The sequence below is a fragment of the Pseudopipra pipra genome, chromosome 3, assembly GCF_036250125.1.
Source record: "Pseudopipra pipra isolate bDixPip1 chromosome 3, bDixPip1.hap1, whole genome shotgun sequence".
Lineage (NCBI taxonomy): Eukaryota > Metazoa > Chordata > Aves > Passeriformes > Pipridae > Pseudopipra > Pseudopipra pipra.
The window spans coordinates 94786566-94793345 of record NC_087551.1 but is presented as its reverse complement, the minus strand read 5'-3'; positions in this window follow the sequence as shown (position 1 = coordinate 94793345).

The following is a 6780-nucleotide window of genomic DNA, read 5'->3' as shown; positions in this document are numbered from 1 at the left end:
AAGAGTAAGCTGCAATAGAAAAAATTATTAGTCAACACTGATTGACAGGGACCTGCTAAGCCAAGCAGATGAAGTGGATACTAACAACATTTTAAAATTTTTTTCAATAGGACCATGTTTAGAGGTCTGGTAAAAATATAAAAAATATGAACAAAAAGGTTTTGGCATTAGATCACAACAAGGACATCATCAGCAAAGTAGCTCAGGTCAAAATAGTTGTTAAAAAGGCAGTTTTCATCCTAAAAAAAATGGAAGAAAGCACTACTTCTAAGAAATGACAGAAAGACAGTAGAATAGCACTTGCACAGATGATGAAAGGAAACAATCAGAACTAAGGAAAAAGCAAAGAAATAGCTACTCTGTACAGCCAGGTGATGACATGGGTACATTATCATGAGATCAAACAGCAGAAGGAGAATGACAGCTGGCAAGAATCACTATGGAGATATGTCCCTAAAATGAACAGACCTCTGAAAACTACCTAATGAGACAGAAAAGGGAACATTAACTTATGAAGAGATAGTGTCTTGTTGTTCATTTTGAGTTCAACTACTGAGGACTATAATCTATAATTATTTTGACAGCATCTATAAATGATAGTGATGCCAGCCTACAGCTTTTTGTGAACTAACAGATGATAAAGTTTTGAAAGAACAAGCCAGTACCTTGGAGGGGAAGTATCATCCAATACAGCTTCATCATTTGCAAAAGTCACCTGCTCTTCTTCATGTTGCATAGAAGTAAACTGAAGAGCACAAAGGCAAATTTGTCTAACTATTTATAAAATTAATGAAGGTAATGGGAAGTAAGAAGCAGCTACTCTGTTGGACTGTGAAGCTGAGGAAAAGCCTACAAAATTTTATTATTAAACACCAAATGCTTGGATCTTATAGAAAACAATAGGATTTCTATGTGCAGGACAGCAGTCTTTTTCAGTTCCAATACACACAAAGCTACCTAATTGAATAATGCTCAGTTTATAGCACCAGCAGTCCACATAAAACACCAAAAAAAAAAATCAGAAAAAAAATGTCTGTAGGTAGCATATCAAAAACATATCAAGCATAGCAAAACAATATCAACAATAAATTAGGCCGTATAAGCAACATGTAAAAGTAAAAAAGGTAATAGCACAAAACAAAAAACAACCAACCAACCAAAAAAAGTCAGAGATTAAATGGTAGAGGAGAAAAACCTTTAGCAGCACTGTCATGATATATTGGATATATTGGAATTCCTGCCACCCACAGGCAAAGACATAAACTAAAAGAAGATTTAATTGATTTCTTTTGGACAAATGCTTGTTAAGGTCAGTAATAAACCAAACCAATTGTCCAGAAATCATTGCTGAGATGTGCCTATGATGCATATCAAATTGTCTACTTCGATACTGACCTGTGAGAAAGTACTTGAAGTTTATCTTACCTGAAGATAGCTAGACTGAATTCAGAACTGCCTGTGAAAGGTGTCTCTACATGCACCAGGGCCTTAATTTATTTGGCTAAACTTAGTTTGAAAACTCTACCACTTGAGATGTCCTGTGGTGTCCAAGGTATCTGCACAGAGCTACCAGAAAAAATAACAAACTTGTGGGAGACTTCCATTCTTCTGGAGCAGCAACCAGGTGCCTGAAGTGGCAAAGCAACTGAATCTCCCTTCTTTAATGTTTAAGTCTCCTCTAGAAAAGTCATCAAAGTTAATGGAACTCAGGAACTGATCCAATTGGCAAGTCTCTGAGGGCAGCATTCAGTTGCCTCAGTGTAGATGTAGAGCATCATTTAAGACATTCTGTTATACCTAAGACATCCACATGAGATTTTCAGACATGATCAAAGGCTTACAGGCAAATTGTGCTGTATTGGAACAACAGCTGGAAGCCAGCTGGCATAGCCCTTGCTATCTCAAATAATGCTAAACTGATCTCTAGGTTCTGCTCATGTATTCCCTAGGTATTCTGACAATAGTGGAAACTTTAAACTACCTAGTTTTTAGACTCTTATACATAAGTACCAAAACTCAGATGTCTTCATCACAAATTGTGTCCCCAAACAAAAATTAAGATAGAGAAATCTTATGCAAAAATTAATTTTTCTTTTTACCATGAGCCAAAAAGAAATATGAACAGCTTACCTGAAATAGTTATATATAATATAGACAATGCCATCTTTAGGGACAAGTCTGTTGTAAGAACATATATTTACTGTATGTATTATCAACTAATTAACATAGTTGAATAATATTAACTTACAGTTTTCACATACAAAGATTGAAAATAACTCTGAAAATTGTTTGGGGGTGTGGTAGGTTGACCTTGGCTGGATGCCAGGTGCCCACCAAGCAATTCTATTGCTCTCCTTTCACAGCTGGACGGGGTGAGAAAATAAGATGGAAAATGACTCCTAGTTGTAGATATGGCAGTTTACTGAAGCAAATGTGAAAGTTGTGCATGCATGAGCAAAGAGCAAAAAAATAGGTTTATTCTCTGCTTCCCATCAGCAAGCAAAATTTGGCCACTTCCTGGGAAGCTGGGCTTCATCATGTGTAGTGGTTGCTCCAGAAGGCAAACAAACCCCCTGTATTGAGTGGCCTTTGACATTCTCATACATATATTGGTGTATGCATATTTTACTCCTGAAAACAATAAAATTGTCTCACATCCCATTGTATCTACATTTGCAGAAATAAATGAGCATCCTGGAGTGTTTATTGAGATAAAAAATTACTCAGAAACAAAAATAATTGCTGCTATTTAAAACAATTTTTCTCCAAACTGTGTTTTAAATGTACTGTAATTTGACTTTGCTTAACAGCTATTTCCCATGGTTCATTACGCTATTTCAGGAATTTGCATTTCCTTTGTTGGAAAATGGTAATGCAGCCCCTGATTTTTGGTGTTTGGTTTTTTTGTTTTGTTTTTTAATTTCCCTTATTTGAATGGATGTATGTGACGCTTAGAAAAAAAAATGAGAACAAATACTTTAGTTTTCATGCATACTACTTGCTGAATATGTATGATTTGGTAACTTCTAGTTGATGTCCCACTTTTCATTAAGGACAACATTCTCGAAACAAATATAGGATTTCATGATTTCTTGACTTTAAGATATTCTGTGATGTATTCTGTGATATCTTTCAACCAACAGACAATAAGCATTCAATTTAATTTTGTTTACGTCAATTATTTCCCAGTGAACCACTTAATTTAAAGACTGTGAAATATCCCAGATTAATTTTTGTTGGGAGAAATGAGTGGGTAGAATTCAGCAGTATTCATCAGATCAAATAGATAGTTTTACTGTCTTGTCAGTACCATTAGCAGTGAAGATCAATAAATGACTGAGCCACTGAATCAAGAGAGCAAAGACTAGCATGTGATATAAAAAAATACTGTGAGCTCACAGTAAGCTACTTTAGAAGGAAGCAGTAAGCAGTTTAATTCTATGGAATTTAAAAAAAAAAGACAAATGTTTTATACGTTTCGTTCCCTATACCTGGCTCATAGGTCTTTATATATATATATATATATATATATATATATATATATATATATATATATATATATATATATATATATATATATATGTATATATATATATTAGTGTATTTTCATTGCTCAGAGGAGGGACAGCTATAGCTGGCTGCCCAGAATTGTGTCCAGTTGGAATTTTAATATCTCCTAGGATAGAGACTCTACAGACCCATTGAGCAACCTGTTCCAGTGTTCAAACACAATTTTTGCCCATTAACTGTTGTCCTGAATCACTGTAGCACTGAGAAGACTATGTCTGTGTCTTGATTATTCCTTCTCATCAGGTATTTACACACATCAATAAGATCCTCCTAAAGCCTTATTTCACCCAGGCCAAACATCCTCATCTCTCTCAGGAGCTCTTTGTATGAGAGATGCCCCTGCCCCTTCATAGTATATATGGCCCTTAACTGGACTCTAGTGAGTCCATGTCTCTCTTGCACTGTGGAACCTGGAACTGGTCCCCTCACTCCTGAGGTTTTTCAGTAGTGCTGAGTAGAATTGAATTACCTTCTTCAAACTGCTCGTGTTGCACTACCTAATGCAGTCTGGCACTGGAACACCCCTTAATGGACACAGGGATTTTGCAGTCAGCATGTTATCAAAACATGCTCCTCTGGTGGTGCCAGGGAACGGGAAATGTTTCAGTTCCTCAACTGAGACATGCAGTGTCTCATCCACCAAATGTCTCACTTTTCTCTATGGAGAGAAGGTCTGTCCTAATCTTAAGCTAATGAAATTGCAGCTAAATGATGTATAAAATAGAATGTGCCAATAGTTTTCTGACTCATTTTAGACAGCTCATGGTAGAAAAATTAAAATCACACAAAATTTTTTCCTAAGAAATTAATTTCCCCTATTATTTTCTCATTAATAATGTTCACTGTGCTTTTTATAATAAAGCTGTACCCTGTGTATTCCTTTCAATACCTTTGTATTCTTTTTAGAAACACACATTGAAACAATTAATTGTGAATATTTGTGATGTTATGCCACCTGCAGAGGTTCACATTCTCAGTCCAATATGCACAGCAATATTTAGGAAAAAATAAAAGCAAGAAAAAAAGTTAGCACAATTACATGTCTTAAATTTATGTACTTCAAAGAACAAGCTGTAATTTAAGCTCAACTCACTTAATAATCCTTAGTGATGAAAGAGTATTTTCTTCAAGCATTTAGATCACATAAAAGTGTGTTATGCATTGGGTTTGGTTTGTTTGGCACAGAAATGTGCAGAATTCAAGGCAGAAAATCTACTTTTTTATTATCTAGACCTCACACCTAAAGGCATTAGATTACAAAGAATTTAAGTCCAAGAACTTAGATTGCTTGTATTTCAAAGCTATGAGCTTGAATACCGCATATGAGTCAGAATGATGAGACTTAGAGCTAGCGTTCACCCACCTGTAACCACAAGTTTAAATTGTACTTCTGCAGCACAAGAAAAGTAGGACATGACTGCTCCTGAAGCTGACATATTGACAGATACAGCAACAGAAAGTTTGATATTTCCATTAGGTCTTAAATTACACATTTGGTAATGAAAGCAATGTGTCAGCACTTTTAAATGTTCACAAAGACATGCACCATTACCACTTTTCCTAACACAGTTGCTTCAAAAACTTTTGAAATCTCTCACAAACACTCTCTCATAGGAATACAAGACTCCTGCCTTCAAAACAATTTCAACAATGTTATCTAATAAACAACCCCAAAAATAAGTCTAAGAAGTAAGCCTTTTTAAGGATAGGATAGTGATGTTCTTTTTTTCCTGTTGCAGGTGGCAAGAGTATTCCTCCGTTCTGCAGGGATTAACATTTTGCTTGAAAAACTGTAAAATAATGCATAGAGCTACCCCAAGTCATTGAAATAATTACACACAAAGTAACTATTGATGCTGTTTCATATAAATTTCTGTCCCTCGTTGTGTAAAAATGAGAATAAGTTATTCTTCCTAATGTTAGGCTACAACAAGCTTCCCAAAACAACTCTCTATGATGAAGTGAAGCAAAAATAAATTTTGAATAGGGTTTACTTCTACTTGGCATGCAAAAATGATGGAAATTAGAAACTAAAGACACAGATAAAAAACCACCATATCATGTTCAAAAGTTCATAAATCCTTCAATTTAAATAAGACAATAAATTATAAATATTCCATACAAATTTTTTCATTTAACCATAACTTCATATTTGCTCAAGTATCAGCTATGTATAAAATAAAGGAAGAAGTTTGATGAGAGAAGAAACAGTCACAGACACTGAACACCAAAGATGTTTTAAACTAGGGTCCAGTCCTTCAAAAAAAAATAGTGCAAATAACTGGTCCCAATTAAACTCAAGGCTTGGTTCTTCTTTGTCCTCTATTTTAGGAAAGCATAGATTTTGCACTAAACAGATGAAAATATTTGATTGAGATTGTGTGAATTAGGATTGTGTGATTGAGGACTGTGCATTTTATGTGTTGTACACAGGAACAATGGGATTTAGCTGTTGATTAATGGTGATAAGGCCTGCTAATGCCACCTGAAATCTGCAAAGATGAATGTTTCTGTGCTAGTAGATTTTGACAAAATATATGGGATGCAATAATTCAATTATTTTGCCTACAACGTAATTTTTAAGAATTAAATCAAAATCCAACTAGGCCCTTGACTTTGATTCTAGAGGAAAAAGTATTTGTCTCATTTAAAAAATAAATTCTGTTCTCCTGATCTTAGTAGGCCGAGTCTCAAAACTGGAATACAGTTAGGTAGGTATTGTGGGCACAAAAAACAGGTGAACTAACAGTTATAGAAAAAATTGCTAGTTAAGCATATTAATTTTAAAAACTGTTCTGGATGAGTTTTGTCTAAATCTAGTTTTATATCTCTTGACAACAAGTGTCTAACATATTTTCAAAACAGCACTTCACAATGTACAATTTCTCCAGTTCCAAAACACTATATTTGTAGACAGATTGGTAAGTTTTTGAAGAAGAAAACCAACTTCAGGTCATTCTCTTGACATTGGCATACAAATCTTATGAATAGAAAAAAATAAAAAAGCCTGCATAGAAGCAGTAAATCAAGTTGCCTGACATTTCTACATTGCGAGGCATGACTCAAAATGCAACATAAAAATAAAGGAATTGCTATTACAGAGAAAAATAGAAAGGATTAACTTCAGATAAATATAGTCAAAAAGTTCTCAGAATTAATTGCTTGATGTGAATGGGAAGCTGACAGTATTATGTTCAAGGAAGCATTTTT